We start from the raw sequence: 20,219 nt of genomic DNA on the forward strand, positions 1-20,219 counted from the left end.
CTAAGATGTCGCCAACGAGCACAATAGAAAAATATAATACCTCACGAAGTTACTGATTCAGAAACTTCGTACCTGATGGATGAAATTCCATCTGATAGGGCCATATTGAAGCAAAGAAGTGAAAATGGTGAGGATTCAAGGAAAAAGGTGGTAAATTATCTTTTCTGATTAGGCAATTAGGCAGAATACGAAAACTAATGTGACATACTCAGTACAATAGTCAGCAACACGCGTCATTAAACACTGGCTAAAATCAGCTGGGACACCCTGCATATATATATATATATATATATATATATATATATATATATATATATATATATATATTTATCAACATACACCAAATGGCGCGAATGACCTTATTTATTCCACATCCGGCCAACCAGGCTTATCGAATGGGTGAGCTCTATTGCGATTGTTTTAAAAGATGAAGTGCACGAGATGAAGTACACCTTTTCTCTCGCTAACGCTGCGCCTGCACCGACTGCACACGAGGTTTCAGTTTGGCCAATGTACTATTTTCTGCAGACTGTGCACTGTTAGGAATGGCCTGCCAAGGTGGCAACGTGCAAGTTATCTCAGCCCGCTGCACGTGTTTCTATCCAACCAGGGTGGTGGCGCACTTCACAGAACTGCGGATCACCGGCAGCCACGCGGCGAAGGGTCACCTCAGGGGAGTTCTCGAAGGGAATTGGCGGAACCTCCCCATGCGCTTTTCGAGACACCAGACAATGTGTAGCGGCGGAGGCCACTGTGCGAGGTCCGCTCCGGAATTTAGAGGCGACGGCTGTTCTGCAAAGGTCGTCGGCACTCGGAGAGAGCTCTGAAACCTGTGCGGCATGTGTGTGTGTAAAACCCCTACCCCCTTCTCTCATAGGCTGCCACGAGGACTTTCTACGATGACTTCGAACGATGACGTCGAACGGAGTGGTTATAAGCGGCTGTTGTCGGCGGCTAGGTCGTGCTCGTCGTCGTGCTCTGTGCTCGTCAATGCACTCGCAAGTTGTGTGCTCGTATACTGTCGGCTTAGTCTTGCGGGCTCCATTTGGGAGTCACGTTAGACTGTGTAAATGTATCCCATGTTCAAATGTAAATAATGTAAATAAAGCCTGCTCGCCTAGTCCTGTCGCCCCAAGTTCATCCAATCATCCTACAAGCCTGACTCAAAATCTAATTACTGGTTGACAGCGGTGGAATCGGCTTACGGATCCGAGATCGGCCTATGGCTCGTAGATCGGCCTACGACTCGGGAGACAGCAACGGCAGCTCACGGAGTTTGGCACATCATGACCGGCCGGTACCCTGATCAAGTTGGAGGCGACTTGGGATTGACCACCTCTTGCAACTCACTGGATACGGCGGAGAAGGACTGGTGATATGGTGCTACTTCTGTGTGTAAGCGTTTTGTTTTGGCTGTAAGATTTACCAGGCTTCAATTTCTCTGTGTTGGTTGATTTGATTCGATGGGATCTTTTACTTGTATTCTGATTTGCGTAGGTATCGCAGCAAGTATTGTGTGACAGCAGAGCCAAAGCTTAAAGTAGCGACCATGGTCCTAATGTGCTTGACGGGAGCTGACCTGTTGTGGTTGTGTGAAGAGCTCGAGGTAAACGCAGACGAGGATTGACGGAAACAGAGATTCGTAAAACCATTCGGCAAAGTAACAATGATTTGAAATTCAAAGAACAAACTGGTAAACGAATTCTAAGAAAAAGACAGGAACAGGAATCAATTAAGCGAGAACGCCAAGAGCGCGAGCGAAAACGCCAAGAACGTGAGAAAAAACGCCAAGAGGTTCAAAAAGAAATGGCAGCAGTGAACAAACAGATACAGGATTTGCAGCAGTTAAACGCGCGAACTCAACAGCGGCTTGAGAAATCTGTAGGCTGGACGCAGCGAAAGTGGGAATTCGATAGTAGATTTCAGTGGAGAGTCGAGAAAAGTAGTAGCACCTGCGAGACTAGGAGCACGTTGATAGGTAAACTCGAAGTCCTAGCAGCTAACGATGCCTTAGTGGCAACAGAAGTGGTTAAAGGCCGTAGTGAGAGCGACGAGGTGCTGTGCCCACAGAACACTGCAGATACAGCTAGGCCAGCTGAGAATGAATTGGCACAGTTACAGAGTGTGTGCGTCGCTCGTAATATTAGCGAGAGTATTAGCGAGGTAGAGGGTACTGTTGAACCGACAGACACGAGCACCCATGTCGAGTCCGATCTGCCGTGCCGAAGAGAAGTGCCAGCTGGACGATGCAATTGACGGCAGTTCGCAGGATTGCGAGCTGCGTAGCTCAAGGGAAAACAACTGCATGGTTCAGGGATCGGTGCAGCTCTCCGCCAGTCTAAGTAGCCAAGATAGGGATGATTGAGTGTCGAATCATTCGACACTCATTCGGGCTGTGCCTGTGAGACTGCGATAGAGACCGACGGGGTGTGTGCCGATGCACAGTGTGAGCTGGGCGGTGCAGTAGAGGGCAGTTCGCAGGAGTGTGTGTTGCGTAACTCGAGTAAAAACCTACTGCATTGTTCCAGAATCGGTTGAGCTGTCCGTCAGTCAAGGCAAAGAGAGAGTTGATTTAACGGATAATCACTCAGATTGTGCGAGTATGAGACCGATCCGGGCCGAAGAGGTGTGTACCGGCAAGCACGAGGCGCCAGAGGGCGACATGAAAGCGAGTTGAAAAAAAAAAAGCGCCGCAGAAAGAAGCGCCGTAAGGATAGGAAAGCGGTAAAGAAGGTAGCGCAGCGAAAGACTGCGACAGGCGCAAAAAGGCCGGGCGCGAGTAAAAGAAAGCGCGGTCGTCGTTGACGATGTTGACGCATCCAACACGTTCGAGCCACCGGTCAAAAAGAGACCGAGAAACATGTTCTGCACGGACGCGGACAAAGGGCACGGGGCAGTTACGCTCCTCGTCGTTCCGTCGTTCTTTTCGGAGTGCAGCATGTAGTGCGAAGGAGCGCAAGGTGGCAAGACGAGACGAGATGGTAGGGAGTCGTCACGCGGTCAGTCGAGATCGTGATGAAAGCATGGCGCCCGGACGCACATTGGCAGGAGACTATAACGTCTTGAAGGAGCTCATTGTGTGTCAGCCCTTTTGTTGTTCCTCGGTAGCCAGAGTAGCTTTGGAACCGCGACCACCTCGAGTACGGCTGAAAAGTACGTGTCAGTCGTATACATTTGAAACGGGAGGCCAAGAGAGCTTGTGTAGAAGGAAAACGAGTCTTTATTTTTGAGCATTTTGAAGATTTTCGCGAGTTGAGACTAATTTCTTTCAATAAATAAGGTGTGAGCTTTGTTTATGTTTCGTTCGAGAAGGTCCGAGGTTTGAAAGAGGTGTTTTTTGTAAACATGTAATTTCGCGAGGTGTTCATTAATAAGTAGATAGGCTTTCTTTTGTATGTGTGTATTTGTGAGTAACCGGAGTGACAAGGTTATCGTTGAGAGGCCTATCGTAACGCACGTGTGTATTAGTTAACCTTCTTTTTTATGTGTTTTTTATTTTCTAAGGTTAAGCGCGTAGGTTTTCAGTAAGTGCATCATTTGCACTGAGAAGAACTCTTAGGTCCATTAGCGCGTGTCCTGTGTGGATGGAAGGAAGCAGATTTATGACTGGGTTGCTCGTGTGTGTTGAGGGCAGCCGTATTCTGACTTCTTTAGTGAGCGTGCATAGAACTAGTAATTAGCTGACGCATTTTTAAGGGTTCTGCGGTGTGTGTAAGTTACGCAAGTGTAGTTGCTTGGTTAAGTTACGTGTCCTGATTGGACTAGAGAAAGACACGTGAGTAAGCGTGATGAAACGTTTGTGTATGAAGCAAGTACGCGTTCTGAATAGAGACCACAAAGCTAGAGCGATTGTGATTACGTACCTGTGGAGTTGGCGAGACGGTTCAGTGGCAACAGTACATGAGATAAGTACGCCACTGTGATAGGGTAAGAACAGACTGTTCGTGAAGCTAGGCTGCTTAATTTATGTTCGGGTATTGGTGGTTGAGAGCCTTCGGTGTAGTTCTGCGTAAACCTTTACTCTTATGCAGCGCGACGGTCAGGTTTGGTCGAACTCAGAGGGAACGTGAACGCTCACTTTGGTAGTACGAAATTTTAGGGCAAAATTTGGGATTCCCAGGTGTGTGGCTTGCATTGAAATTTTGATAGGAAGCCTGGTGGGTTAACAGCTGATTCCGGGCGTTTGCACGCTGAGTGGTATTGTGTTGCTGGGATCGACTCTTCTGTGCCAGTTGTGAGATGGTTGAAGGCATTCCAAGTGCGCAGGGGTTGCAGAGAGCAAAGCCATCTTCTTGCTCGCCAGCCATTCTCTTCCTGCCCAGCAATTGCCAGCACCGGCCATGCGAGATTTTCCGGGCCATGGAGGAGCTGTTAGGAATGGCCTGCCAAGGTGGCAACGTGCAAGTTATTTCAGCCCGCTGCACGTGTTTCGATCCAGCCAGGATGGTGGCGCAATTAAGAGAACTGCGGATAACCGGCAGTCACGCGCCTAGGGGTCAGCTCAGGGGAGTTCTCGAGGGGAGGTAATTGGCGGAACCTCCACATGCGCTTTTCGAGACACCAGACAATGTGTAGCGGCGGAGGCCACTGTGCGAGGTCCGCTCTGGAATTTAGAGGCGACGGCTGTTCTGCAAAGTCGTCGGCCCTCGGAGAGAGCACTGAAACCTGTGCGGCATGTGTGTGTGTAAAACCCGTACCCCCTTCTCTCAAAGGCTGCCACGAGGACTTTCTACGATGGCGTCGAACGATGACGTCGAACGGAGTGGTTATAAGCGGCTGTTGTCGGCGGCTAGGTCGTGCTCGTCGTCGTGCTCTGTGCTCGTCAATGCACTCGTGAGCTGTGTGCTCGTATACGGTATGCTTCGTCTTGCGAGCTCCATTTGGGAGTCACGCTAGACTGTGTAAATGTATCCCATGTTCAAACGTAAATAATGTAAATAAATCCTGCTCGCATAGTCCTGTCGCCCCATGTTCCTCCGATCGTCCTACAAGCCCCACTCAAGATCTAATAGCACTCAAGCCTGTATACAACATTTGAGGTATCGAAATTAAAAGGTTCGCGAAGTTTTAGGGTAAGATCTGAGGACGTGCTAATCACTCTCTCTCTCTCTCGGGCTTGCATGTGCGTTCACACCTTGCAATGTGTTTTGTTGCATGGGGCGCAGCCAGACGTCTTGTGCTCATTTAATTTTGAGGACGTTAACATATCGCCGAGGTTCTGACACCGTCGGTACACGACGCGAGGTGGTTCCGGAAAAACATCGAGAAGATGTTCACTTTGGGAAAGGATATTGTGGGGGCGCTCCAATATAGAAAATTGTTTTAGCGCTGATGCCGAGAATGTTAGTACAGATTGGCGCTGTTACGTTTTTCGGGTAACCGGCTTTCGCCAAGAATATCGGCTCTCTTTAATTGATCCGCTCGGCATACTGAGTCGTCAATTAACTTTGACGAATACTGTCGTTTAACGAGAGCACTTTTGAGTTCGCAATTAGAAATGAAATATTTGCCATCCGAACACAATGGTTTGAAGGGATGAGCCTGACTGTAGGGGATACCGGTTTTGCAATGTCGAACATGGCTGCTGCGGAAATATAGAAGCTAGTTTCTATAGGTAGGTTTCCGATAAAGTTTTGTCAATAATTTACCTTGCGATATCGTAACTGTGGCGTCCAGAAAGTTGATCGAAGTTGGTGAGTAATTGTGCGAAAATTTTATTGAAGGGTGAAAGTGATCTAAACCTATGAACTTTAACAGGCTAGCCTCCCCGTGAGGCCAAATCATGAAGACATCGTCAATAAAGTGTTTATAAAGGAAAGGTTGCAGGTTAGTACTGGATAAGAAATCATTTTCGAGAACACCTATGAAGATTTTAGAGTAATTTGGGCTTACCCGAATTCCCATTGACGTACCATTAATCTGAACGTAATGACAATTATTCAATTCAAAGTTATTCAGCTCAATATTAAGTTTTAACAACGATCCCAGGGTTTGTTTATCAATAGGCTTCTCGAAATAAGAATCTTCATAAGTTTTAGGCACTCCTGAAATTCCATCGGCACGCGGTAGGTTATTATAAAGAGAGGTGACGTCGAGTGTTGCAAGGAATTCGTTATGCGGAATGGCAAGGTTTAATACGTCTTGAAGAAATTTATTGGTATCTGTTACAAATGGCGGAAATGTTCCGGGAATCTGGTTATTAGGAAAGTCTACGTAGGGCGATATAGGTTTTCAGTTGTGGTGTTTACGCCGGAAATAATCGGGCGGCCCGGGTTACGTAGTTTGTGAATCTTCGGGAGCAACTAATATCTGCAGGCCTCAAGTCTGAGAGGTACAAGTGACCGAGTGGTTTTTTCATCCATCTTTTTCTCTTTTAGTAGTACCATAAGCGTATCCTTCAGAATGCCCTCAAAGTTATCGGTTGGGTTGTTCGGAAATGCTTCGTAGAAAGTGCCATCCGAGAGCTGTCTGGTAGCTTCCGCTATTTAATATTGCCTATTAAGGAGAACAATTTCTCCTCTCTTAACTGCAGGTTTAATAACAATGTCATGGTTATTGCCTAATTGTTCTAGCGCTGTTTTTTCGTCCTTCGTCAGGTTCTGTTGGTAAGGACCGCCGGTCTTGTATGCCTCTAGGATATCAAGTTCTACAGCATCGATGTACATATCTAGACATTTATCGCGTTGCGGCGGTGGTGTCCACTGCTTGTGTGTCATTGATTGACACTGACATTGTTATTCAGTGTAACTGACACTTGCATTGTTATGTCATGAATAACCATGTCATTGTTATTAAACCTGCAGATAAGGGAAGAGAAATTGTTCTCAATAAGCAAGATTATAGAGCGGAAACTACCAGACAACTCTCAGGTGCCACTTTTTACGAAGCACTTCCCAACGACCCAACCGATAACTTTAAGGGCACCTTGAAAAATACGCTTATGGCACTACTAAAAGAGAAAAAGATAGATGAAAAAACTGCTCCGTCACTTGCATCACTCAGTCATGTAGCTGGTAGATTTTACTTGCTCCCTAAGATTCACAAATAAGGTAACCCGGGCCACCCGATTATTTCCGGCCTAAACACTACAATTGAGACCCTATCGCGCTACGTCGACTCTCTTATTAGCCAGATTCCTTGAACATTACCGTCATTTGTAACAGATACTATTAACATTCTTCAAGATGTATAGATTTGGCCATTCCGCATAACGCAATCATTATAACACTCGACGTCACTTCTGTTCATACTATCATACCGCATGCCGATAGAATTGCAGCAGTCCTTAAATCTTATGAACATTCTTATCTCAAGAAACCTGCTGATAAAGAAACCCTGGTATGGTTGTTAAAGCTTATTTTTGGAGCTGAATAACTTTGAATTTGATAATTGTCATTACGTTCAGATTAGTGGTACGTCAATGGGAACTCGAATAGGCCCAAATTACGCTAATATCTTTATGGGTGTTCTGAAAACTTATTTTTATCCAGTAATAACCTGCAACCTTTCCTTTATAAGCGTTTTATTGACGATAGCTTCTTGATTTGGGTTCACGGGGAGGCTAGCCTGTTAAAGTTCCTAGATGGGCTAAATCAATTTCACCATTCAATCAAATTTTCGCACAATTACTCGTCAATTGCGTCAACTTTCTCGACGTCACAGTTACGCTATCGCAAGGTAAATCATTGACGAAACTTTATCGCAACCCTACATATAGAAAGCAGCTTCTACATTTCAGGAGCAGCCATGCGCGACATTGCAAAACCGATGTCCTTTAGAGTCAGGCTCACCGCTTCAAACGATTGTGTTCGGATCGCAAACATTTCATTTCTAATTGCGAACAACTCAAAAGTGCTCTCGTTAAACGATAGTACCCGTCAAAGTTAATTGAGGGCGCTATATGCCGAGTAGATCAAATAAACAGAGCCGATATTCTTAGCGAAAACCGGTTACCCGAAAAACGCAACAGCACGAATGTTGTACTAACATTCTCGGCATCAGCGCCAGGAGTCTTTCCTATATTGAAACACCAGCAGAATATCCTTTCCCAAAATGAACATCTCGATATTTTTCCTGAACCACCTCGCATCGTTTACCGACGGTGTAAGAACCTCCACGATATGTTAACATCCTCAAAATTAAATGAGCGCCACAAGACGTCTGGCTGCGCCCCATGCAACAAAGCACGTTGCAACTTCTCTGTGCACATGCAAACCACAGGGAGAGTGATTAGTACGTCCTCAGACTTTACCCTAAAACTTCGCTGATCTTTTAATTGCGATACCTCGAATGTTTTATACGTGCTTCAGTGCACAGTCTTCAGAAAACCGTATATTGGCCAAACAGAAACCTGTTTTCAATACGCTTTAATAACCAGAGATCGCATGCTAATATACACTTCCTAACATACTATTATCAAGACATATTTACTTACCAGGGCATTCTTTAGAAAAACTCAGGGCCACTTTAGTTGAATCAGGCTTTGATTCCCATCACGATCGCGAAGTCCACGAGTCTTACCTAGTCTATAAGTTTAACACCGCGTCATCTGGCATTAACGAAAGCACAGGCACACTAACCAGCGTGCCTACTAAGCATCCTTGCCATTAGCCGTGACTCCTTATGTATGCCCTGTGACGCAGCTTTCTTTCAAGAAACCTGTATTATTTTTTTCGCTGTTGCGTTAATTCTGTGTCACATAATGTCCGTAGTCTGCGCACGACATTGTATTCCACCGTGCGCATGCCAATAAAAGCCCTGATTATTCAGCTTGCTCGCTATGACGACTACTGAGCAGTGCGATTCAACTGCACCCTGAATGTAATATCGCGCGGTGCCTCATTGTCTCCATGTTTTTCATTGTATTTTTCCGTTGATTTCAAGTGGTTTACATTATAATATTGCGTAAACGAACGATTCAATCCTCCACAGTGAGCCACGTGTGCGGCATCGCTATCGCCAGTGGTATCGCTATAGTTATGTTTTCTTTTGTTGTTATTATTGCGCACAACATTATCTGATGTATCGCGGATTTACCATCATCATCATCAGCCTATTCATGTCCACTGCAGGACGAAAGCCTTTCCCTGCGATCTCCAATTACCCCTGTCGTGCGCCAACCGACTCCAAATAGCACCAGCAAATTTCCTAATTTCGTCACTCCATCTAGTCTTCTGCTGTCCTCTACTGCGCTGCCCTTCTCTTGGTACCCATTCTGTTACCCTAATGGTCCAACGGTTATCTAGTCTGCGCATTGCATGACCTGCCTAGCGCCATTTTTTCCCTCTAAATGTCTATTAGAATATCGTCTATGCCCGTTTGCTGTCTGATCCAAACTGCTCTCTTTCTGTCTCTTAAAGTTATGCCTAGCGTTCTTCGTTTCATTGCTCTTTGCGCGGTCCTTAACTTGTTGTCAAGCTTCTTTGTTTATAAGGAGGCCCAAATGCATGTAAATGTTAGCCGAATGGACAGCCGAAGCGTCAGTGCAATACACTGTGCTTATTGAACGTACGTCGTACTCTTCTTTCTTCAATATATATATTATATATATATATATATATATATTATACTGTAAAATAGGGAGCAGTGGGGCTGTGGCTAGGAGAGAGACAACGACGACGAAAAAGAACAACCTTGTTTTCGGTGCTCGGTCGGCTACACTACCTCTCGCTGCTCCAACGTTCTAGTCGCGAACGCTTACTGTTCAAAGTGCTTCGCGACATTTGGTGGAGGTGCTGGACTTATTGCCATCCTGGAACTCCGAAGCCGCACGATCCCTGTCACATCTCCCATGCCTGAGGAGACTAGCCCTACCGCGCCACACATGGCACCCCCTCCAGTCGTCTGTCCTGGTGCGCCACGCCAACGGGATCCTCCCATATTCAATGGAACTGACGATCATGACGTAGAGGACTGGCTGTCGTCATACAACCGAGTGAGTGCCCACAACAAATGGTCTGAAGCTGACAAGCTTGGCTACGTCCCGTTCTACCTTTCCGGGGTCGCCCATCTTAGGTTCCGCAACCATGAGGCTGACTTTTCCACCTGGTTAGCATTCCGAACGGCATTTCAAGAAGTATTCGGTCGCCCTGCTGTGCGCAAACTTCGGGCTGAACAACAGCTTCGCTGTCGTGCCCAACAAAAGGGCGAAACTTTTACGAGCTACATTGAAGATGTAGTTGACATCTGCCTGCGTATAGACCCAGATATGACCGAAGATAACAAGGTCAAGAACATCTTGAAAGGCATAGAAGACGACGCCTTCCAGATGCTCTTGGCAAGGAATCCTCAGACGGTCAACGACATCATAACGCTTTGCCAGAGCTATGAGGAGCTGCGCAAACAGCGGCTTTCTACGCACCGAGCTCTCGCTCCGGACGTCGCGCTTTCAGCTCTCAGTGATGGTGTCACTTCTACTCCTTGCAGTTCAGAAATTTTCGACAGAATCAAGCAATTTGTACGAGAAGAAGTGGCGCGCCAACTCTCTCTTCTGCCAGTCACTCCAGCCTCAGAGCCGCGCTTGTCTCCCGATCTCCGTCACGTAATACAAGAACAAGTCGCTAACGCAGTACCACTTGCTCATCCACCGCCTCCTACGCCTGTGCCACTTACGTACGCTGCCGTTGTCGCTAATCCAAGGCCTCCTTGTGCAGGTAATCAATCCAGACTTACCAGCGCCTTTCCCTCACCTCCGCAAGCAGCTGCAACATATTCTCCTGCCCCCCCAAGCCGCTACTGGCCGCCACAGCAGCCCGTGCGCCCACCTCGCCAATATTTCCAACAGTCTACGCCCGCTGTTCTCAATCCATGGCGCACCCATGACAATCGGCCTATCTGTTATTCGTGTGGCCTACCTGGGCATGTAGCACGGCTTTGCCGCCGGCGTGGATGGTATCCTTCGGATTCTCCGAGAGCACAAAGTAACGGTTTCGACTCTCCGTCCCGTTCTGCTCCTGCCGCTCAGCCCTTCGAAGCCTCGTCTCCTCTGTCCCGACCCTTCAATACCCGTCGGTCTCCGTCTCCCCGTCGGCGTTCTCTGTCGCCGCTTATCCGTCGTCCTGAAGCTATCCGAGAGGAAAACTAAGGACCGCAGTTCCGGAGGCAAGAACTGCGATCTCAGCGACCTCCTCAAGACCTCATTTATTTCCTGCGAACGTCCTTGAAGTTTATGCAGAAGACATTGCCGTTCATGCGCTTGTAGACACGGGAGCAGCAATATCAGTGATTTCGGACCAGCTTCGTCTTACCCTTCGAAAAGTCGCGACGACTTATTCAGCCATTTCATTACGTACAGCAAGCGCTGCGCCGATTGAACCCTTAGGGAAGTGTACAGTGCGTGTTGTTATAAGCGGCGCTTTATACCATATTGAGTTCGTTGTTCTGCCTCGCTGCTCCCATGCCATGATTCTAGGCTGGGACTTTCTGTCCTCTCATCATGCCGTTATCGATTGTGGCCGTGCTGAACTCGCGCTGTCGCCATTCGGCACCAAAGTTTTTGAAGATACTGATGACACTTCCAGTCGTGTGTTCGTCACCGCCGACACCGAGATTCCTCCATACTCTGCCGCACTTGTACTCGTTTCCTGCGTTGGGCTTTCCGACTCCACAGTTCTTTTCACGCCGTCTAAGCTTGTTGCTCGCCGCCATCCTTTCTTGCTTCCTTTTGCCCTTCTTGCCATTCGACAAGGTTCGAGCGCTCTTTCTGTATCCAACCTGTTTCCTTGCCCTGCTAGGCTGCTCCACAATGAGTGTCTTGGTTATGCCGACGAAATCGAACCAAGCTTCCTTTGCGATGTGCCTGACGACCCGGCTTCTCCTCCGGTTGACGCTCTGGCCCTTCAAGTTTCTCCTCCCACGCCGCCATGTGACCCAACATTTTACCAGAGTATTGATCCCAACCTCACTCCAGCGCAGCACGCCCAGATCGTCCATCTTCTAGACCGCTTTCGCACGTCATTCGACCTACAACAATCTCGCTTAGGCCGTACTTGCACTGTTGTCCATCACATCGACACCGGCAACCATGCGCCTTTACGCCACAGGCCGTATCGTGTATCCGCCATGGAGCGTAGCGTGATCGCTGAGCAAGTTGCAGACATGCTCCACCGCGGTGTCATACAACCTTCGCACAGTCCCTGGGCTTCTCCTGTAGTGCTGGTAAAAAAGAAAGATGGCACAATTCGCTTTTGCGGGGACTACCGGCGACTTAATAAGATCACACGCAAGGACGTTTATCCGCTACCCCGTATTGACGACGCGCTAGACTGCCTCCAAGGCGCTGAATTCTACTCATCCTTAGACTTACGATCCGGGTACTGGCAAGTGCCAGTGGCTGAGTCAGACCGTCCGAAAACGGCCTTCATCACACCTGACGGTTTATTCGAATTCACCGTGATGCCATTTTTCCTGTGTAATGCGCCTGCCACATTTGAAAGAATGATGGACAACATCTTGCGCGGCCTCAAATGGCAGATATGCCTGTGTTATCTGGACGACATCGTTATCTTTTCACCGGACTTCCCTTCCCACTTACTGCGACTTGAACGCGTCCTAAAGTGCATCGCCGATGCTGGCCTCCAGCTTAACTTGAAGAAGTGTCACTTCGCTGCCCGGCAGCTGGTCATCCTCGGCCATGTCGTGTCGAAAGAAGGTGTACTTCCTGATCCGGCGAAACTACAAGCTGTTGCCCAGTTTCCCCGACCAACGACTTTGAAAGAACTGCGCAGCTTCATTGGATTAGCGTCATACTTTCGCCGTTTCATCCGCAATTTTGCCACTATAATAGCACCTTTAACGCAGCTTCTTCATGGTGGCCACAACCTTTCAACCTTGTCACCGGATTGCGATGCCCCCTTCACAAAGCTGCGTCGTCTCTTGACGTCACCACCAATCCTGCCCCATTTCGACCCCAGTGCTCCAACTGAAATACACACGGATGCCAGTGGCGTTGGCCTTGGGGCCGTCCTCGCTCAGAGAAAGGCTGGCTTCGATGAGTACGTCGTTGCCTTCGCCAGTCGTGCACTCACTAAACCTGAATTGAACTATTCTGTCACAGAAAAGGAGTGCCTGGCTATAATTTGGGTCATAACCATATTCCGTCCGTATCTTTATGGCCGCCCGTTTGATGTCATAACTGATCACCATTCGCTGTGCTAGCTGTCATCCTTAAAAGAACCGTCCGGTCGTCTTGCTCGATGGGCCCTTCGACTGCAGGAGTATGACATTCGCGTACTGTATCGTTCTGGCCGAAAACATTCGGATGCGGATGCCTTGTCTCGTTCGCCACTCACAGACGAGGCTAGCTTCCCGAACGCCTCATTGTCCGAGTCTTCCCTTGCTGCCACGGACATTCTTCTGGAGCAGAAGAAAGACCCATGGATTGTGTCCATGCTGCGTTTTTTGTACAGCCCATCGACACCCACTAACAATCGCGCATTACGTCGCCAAGCGAATCACTTCTCCATTCGCGACGGGCTCCTGTACCGTCGCAACTACCTCCCGGCCGGCCGCAAATGGTTGCTTGTCATCCCGCGACACCTGCGTTCGGATATTTGCGCAGCGTTCCACGACGATCCCCAATGCGCGCATGCAGGGGTACTGAGGACATACGCGGGTCTACGCCTTCGTTACTACTGGCGGGGGATGTATCGATTCATCCATCATTATGTCCGCTCCTGTTTGGTTTGCCAACGCCGTAAAGATCCCCCTCGTCGTTCAACCACCCGATTGCAGCCTTTGCCTTGCCCAGCACGTGCTTTTGATCGAGTAGGCATCGACATTTATGGACCTCTGCCAACCACATCAGACGGCAATCGCTGGGTAATCGTGGCCATCGACCATCTTACGCGCTATGCGGAAACTTCTCCTTTGTCCAGCGCTTCGGCACGTGACGTCGCCTGGTTTCTCCTGCGCCACATCATCCTTCGCCACGGAGCTCCCAGGGAATTACTCAGTGACAGAGGCCGCGTCTTCCTGTCCGACGTCATCGAGGCTCTCCTCAAAGAATGCCGCATCATTCATCGCACCACTACTGCGTATCATCAGCAGACTAATGGCATGACCGAGCGCTTTAATCGCACTCTTGGTGACATGCTGGCCATGTACGTTGCATCCGACCAAACCAAATGGGACCATGTTCTACCTTTTCTGACCTACGTTTACAACACCGCCACGCAGACTACCACGGGATTTTCGCCCTTCTTTCTCCTGTAGGGACGCGAACCTTTTTCCACAATGGATACTATCCTTCCGTACCGCCCTGACTCCACGGAAACAACTACTCTATCCGAAGCTGCTGCACACGCAGAAGAGTGTCGCAAGCTTTCCCGTATATTTACGTCAGAAGACCAGCAACGCCAGAAGCACCATCGAGAAAGTTCCAATGCTCCTGTATCCTATGCTCCTGGCTCGCTAGTGTGGCTTTGGGTTCCAGCCTCTACCACTGGACTGTCACCGAAACTCGCGTCGAAGTACCAAGGCCCATACCGCGTGATCAAACAAACGTCTCCTGTCAACTATATTGTGGAACCCCTCGAGCTACCTTTGGATCATCGCCGTCGTGGCCGCGAAATTGTGCATGCCCAGCGTCTCAAGCCCTACTATGATCCGCCTGTGCTGTCCTACCCGTAGGTCACCGGGACGGCTTCTTTTTCCGCGGGGGAGATAACTGTACTGTAAAATAGGGAGCAGTGGGGCTGTGGCTAGGAGAGAGACAACGACGACGAAAAAGAACAACCTTGTTTGCGGTGCTCGGTCGGCTACACTACCTCTCGCTGCTCCAACGTTCTAGTCGCGAACGCTTACTGTTCAAAGTGCTTCGCGCCAATATATATATATATATATATATATATATATATATATATATATATATATATATATATTATAATGCAGCAGAAGAGCACAAGAACAAGGCCAGCCAGATCGCGGGCCTGTGGGCAAGCCGGATCGCCTGTGCTTAGCACGAGTCCGAGCCGTTAGGGCAACCAGCTGTTCCTGCTCTGCGTCATCTGCCCCCTCGGTTACGAGTAGACGCTACCATCTGAACTGTTCAGTACACCCATTACAATTGGTAGAAGGTGCTGGGTATTCAAGAACATCTACACCCTAGAACTCCGGTCTCGGACTCTGCCTCCCGTCATGCCTGACCCTCCCCAGCCGACGTCGCCGCCACCCACCGTTGCCTGCTCTGGCGCTGTCCCGCAACGCCATCCGGCGGTTTTCGGCGGTACGGATTAACAGGACTTCAATGACTGGTTGTCTACCTACGAACGGGTGAGCTTGCGCAATCGATGGGACGATACCGCCAAGTTAAATGCCGTCATATTCTACCTTGCGGGAGTGGCTCACCTGTGGTTCAAAAATCACGAAGCTGACTTTCAGTCCTGGTCCTGGTTCAAGATCAGTTTCGCTGCAGTTTTCGGTCGCCCTGCCGTCCGCAAGTAGCGCGCCGAGCAGCGGTTACGAGAGCGAGAGCAACAACACAGTGAAACATTCACCTGTTATATCGAAGAGGTTCTCGACCTATGCAAACGTGCGGATGCTTCTATGCCCGAAAATGACAAATTGAAGCACCTTTTGAAGGGGATCGCCGATGACATTTTGCAAATGTTGTTCGCCAAAAGTCCGCGCACCGTAGCAGAGCTCATAAACTTGTGCCAAAGCTACGACGAGTTGAAGAGGCAGCGTTAGTTGACCAGGCGCCCCTCAGTGGCTGGCAAGGCCCTGTCTTCCATGACAGCCTTCTCTGATCGCTCCCCCTTGCTCACACAAATCCAAGCTTTCGTGCGGGAAGAAGTTGCACGTCAGCTTTCTCTACTACCCTTCGCTGAGCTACCCGAACAGCAGCCGCTGCCGGAACAGCCTCCTACACAGCTCGCACCTACGCTCCGGCGGGTTATTCAAAACCAAGTTGCTGAGGCTCTACCAATGCACCATCAGCAGCACCCTGTCGCTACGCCACTTACTTACGCATCCGTCGCCGCTCAGCGTCCTCGTCAGTCACTCGTTGCGCTACATCCTCGGCCGCTACCGCCCCTTCACCATCCCGTTCATCGACCTGCTCCTGCCTTTACTAATCCTTGGCGCACGCTAGACAACATTCCCATATGTTATGCCTGCGGTATTCCCGGCCATGTTGTACGGCTGTGCCGCCGCTGCATGCTGCACCCTGATGAGTTTGTGCAGTCGCCTCCCTACGCCGACATGCAGTTCAGGAGTTCAGTTCAGGCAGTTCAGGAGGCAGGAACTGCGTAGCCATCGATCTGTACAAGTCCTCCATTGTCGCCTTCGAACGTTGTCGACCTTACTGTTGACGGCGTCCCTACTGTTGCGCTAGTTGATACTGGATCAGCCGTGTCTGTCCTAAACGAACGCCTCTCTCGTGCTTTACGAAAAGTTACGACGCCACTTTCTGGGTTTTCTCTTCGCACAGCAAGCGCCCAGCCAGTTCAGCCTTCAGCAGCATGCACAGCTAGACTTGTTATTCAGGGCGTTCTCTACATTGTGGAGTTCGTGGTTCTGCAGTCTTGTTCTCACGACGTGATACTCGGGGGGGGGCGATTTTCTTTGGTGAAATAACGCCGTCATCAATTGTGCACGTGCTGAAGTCGAATTATCGCCTCTGTGTGACGTGCCCCTCGTCGGCGCCACTTCTCTTTCCGCTAAGCTAGTTCTTCGAGAAGACATCGCCATACCGCCGTACTCGTCTGCCGTTGTTCCCGTCTTCTGTGGCACTGTCTCTGAAGGTGCTGTCCTCTTCACTCCTTCGGAACTCTTCATAAACCGCAAAGACGTCCCTTCTCTATCGCCACGCTTGACATTTCAGCCGGTTCCAGCGTCAGCGTTGTCTGCAATCCGCTTCCTACAGCGCTGATGGCTCTTTGCGGCGAAGCACTTGGTCATGTTGAGCCTCTTGAAGACATGTTTATAACCGACGTGCCGGATGTTTCGTATGCAGAGCTCACTGACTTCTGTGCACTTTCCATTTCTGCTCCGCCATCACCTGACTTCTTCACACCTTTCATTGCCGATGACCTTACTTCCGAGCAGCGCTCCCAGCTTCTTCACCTGCTTGCCCAGTTCCGCTCTTCTTATGATGTCGCTCAGCCTTCTCTTGGTCGGTCGTCAACCGTACCGCATCGACACTGACTCCAACTTGCCATAGCGGCAGCGCCCGTACCGCGTATCCGCCAAGGAGCGTCAGGTGATGAATGAGCACGTGGACGACCTGCTTCAGCGCGGCGTCATACGACTTTCCAATAGCCCGTGGGCATCACCGGTGGTTCTCGGCACAAAAAAGGTGGTTCCCTTCAGTTCTGCGTCGATTATCGCCGTCTTAATAAGATAACGCGAAAAGACCTCTACACTCTACCGCGCATTGACGGCGCTCTGGACAGCTTGCGAGGCGCCAAATTCTTCTCTTCGTTGGATTTACGCTCGGGCTACTGGCAGGTCCCGATGTCAGCCGTTCATCGCCCTAAAACTGCATTCGTTGCTCCAGATGGTTTATACGAATTTAATGTGATGCCATTTGGCCTATGCAATGCGCCTGCTACGTTTGAACGAATTTTGGACAAATGTAGCGCGGCCTAAAATGGATCACGTGTTTGTGCTACCTAGACGACATCGTTGTGTTCGCCCCTGATTTCAGCACGCATCTTCTTCGCCTTAGGCAAATGTTGACGTCTTTGACCAACGCAGGCCTGCAACTGAACCTGAAAAGTGCAAATTCGCCGCGTGCAAGCTGATGATTCTAGGTCACGTCGTATCACAAGACGGCATTTGCCCCGACCCATCAAAACTTCGCGCTGTGACAGAGTTTCCAAAACCTAAGACACTCAAAGAACTCCGCGCCTTCATCGGCCTCTGTTCTTACTTCAGAAGCTTTGTTCGCAATTTCGCCTCGATCATATCACCTCTGACACAACTCTTAAGTGGCGCCAACGACCCATCCTCCTGGTCTCCTCCATGCGACACCGCGTTCGTGACCTTACGCCATCTTCTGACGTCTCCACCTATACTGAGACACTACGACCCCACCGCCCCAACTGAATTGCATACTGATGCCAGTGGTATTAGCCTTGGCGCTGTCCTCGCGCAGCGCAAGTCTGGCTACTCCGAGTACGTCGTTGCTTACGCCAGTTGTGCGCTGACCAAAGCGGAACGCAATTACAGGGTCACAGAAAAAGAATGCCTGGCCATCGTTTGGGCACTAGGGAAGTTTCGCCCTTATTTATACGGCAGGCCTTTCAATGTGGTTACTGACCATCACGCCCTCTCTTAGTTATCCTCTTTAAAACAACCATCTGGACGCCTTGCCCGTTGGGCTCTGCGCATTCGAGCATACGACATACACGTCATATACCGCTCAGGTCGCAAGCGCACTGACGCTGACGCTCTGTCCCGCCCTCCGCTGCCAGCCGACACGTCCTCCCTCTCAACCATTAAGGCGGTATCCTCGGTCGACGTCGACACCTTCGCATCAGAACAGGGCAAGGATCCTTGGGTGGCCTCTTTTTTGGACCTCCTTCCTGGCTCGCCTGCATCTCCCATCTCTCGCTCCCTGCGTCGCCAGGCTGCCCATTTTGCTGTCCGGGATAACCTCTTGTATCGACGCAACTACCAGCCCGATGGTCGCAAGTGGCTCCTGGTTATCCCTAGCACTTTGCGTTCCGACATGTGCACCTCTTTTCATACTGACCCACAATGTGCACAAGCAGGCGTTTTTAAGATGTATTAGTGCCTGCGGCAACGTTACTACTGGCGAGGAATGTTTACTTTTGCCCAAAAGTTTGTCCGCTCGTGCCCGCAATGCCAACGCCGCAAATCTCTGCCTCATCCGGCCCACGGTTTAATACAGCCGCTTCCGTGCCCTGCTCGTGCCTTCGACCGTGTGGGAATTGACCTGCACGGGCCGCTACTGCTAACAGCGGCTGGAAAACGATGGATTATTGTCGCAGTTGATCACCTTGCACACTATGCTGAAACCACTGCTCTACCTGCAGCGACCGCCAGTGACGTTGCAACCTTTCTGCTCCATCGTTTCATTCTTCGTCATAGCCCACCTCGGCAGCTGCTCAGTGATAGAGGCCATGTGTTTCTGTTGCAGATGGTTGAAGCTCTGCTTGGTCAGTGCCGCATAGCTCACCGGACAATCACGCCGTACCGTCCTCAAACTAACGGGCTTACAGAGCGTTTCAATCACACCCTTGGTGAAATACTCACCATGTACGTTTCATCGGAGCACACAAACTGGGACATCATCCTCCCATTTGTCACGTACGCATATAATACGGCTACACAAAATACTACAGGATTTTCTCCATACTTTCTTCTCTACCGTCGCGATCCTCCCCATACCATTGATACGGTTTTGCCTTGTACACCGGACACGTTAGAGTGTGCTTCCGTTTCAGCCGTCGCCCGATACGCCGAGGAATGCCGTCAGTTAGCCCGAAAGTTCACCTCCGCCGACCAACAATAACAAAAAGCCAATCGTGATGGCGACGCTACGAATCCGAACTTCGCTCCCGGCAGACTTGTTGTCCGTGCCTTCTACTACGCCTGGACTTTCGACAAACCTTCTCTCGCAGTATGATGGACCATACCGCATCGTCGAACGCACCTCTCCGGTCAACTATGTCATAGAGCCGCTTACATCGACATCCGACAAGCGCCGCTGTGGACGGGATGTTGTTCACCTTCGCCGCCTGCAACAATTCTATGACACCCTCGTCTCCACGTCGTAAGTCGCCAGGATGGCTCCGTTTTTGCACCGGGGGTAATTGTAATGAAGAAGAAGAGCACAAGAACAAGGCCAGCCAGATCGTCTCTTCCATCTCTGCAGTGCAACCAGTGGGCCAGCCGGATCGCCAGTGCTTAGCATGAGTGTGATACGTTCGGGCAACCAGCTGTTCCTGCTCTGCGTCACCTGCCTTCTCGGTTACGAAGAGACGCTACCATCTGAACTGTTCAGTACACCCATTACAATATATATATATATATATATATATATATATATATATATATATATATATATATATATATATATATATATATATATATATATATATATATATATAAATAGCGCAACAAATGTAAGTATGTGTGGCGCTCCAGTAGCGGGACGGTTTTACTGCCCCGTTAGAGGATCTATGTTGGCGGGCTGTACGGGCACAACTAATTTTAGTGGTCGCCATCCCGGCTACGACGTCACAACGAGA

Source organism: Dermacentor variabilis, chromosome 11 (assembly GCF_050947875.1).
Source record: "Dermacentor variabilis isolate Ectoservices chromosome 11, ASM5094787v1, whole genome shotgun sequence".
NCBI lineage: Eukaryota > Metazoa > Arthropoda > Arachnida > Ixodida > Ixodidae > Dermacentor > Dermacentor variabilis.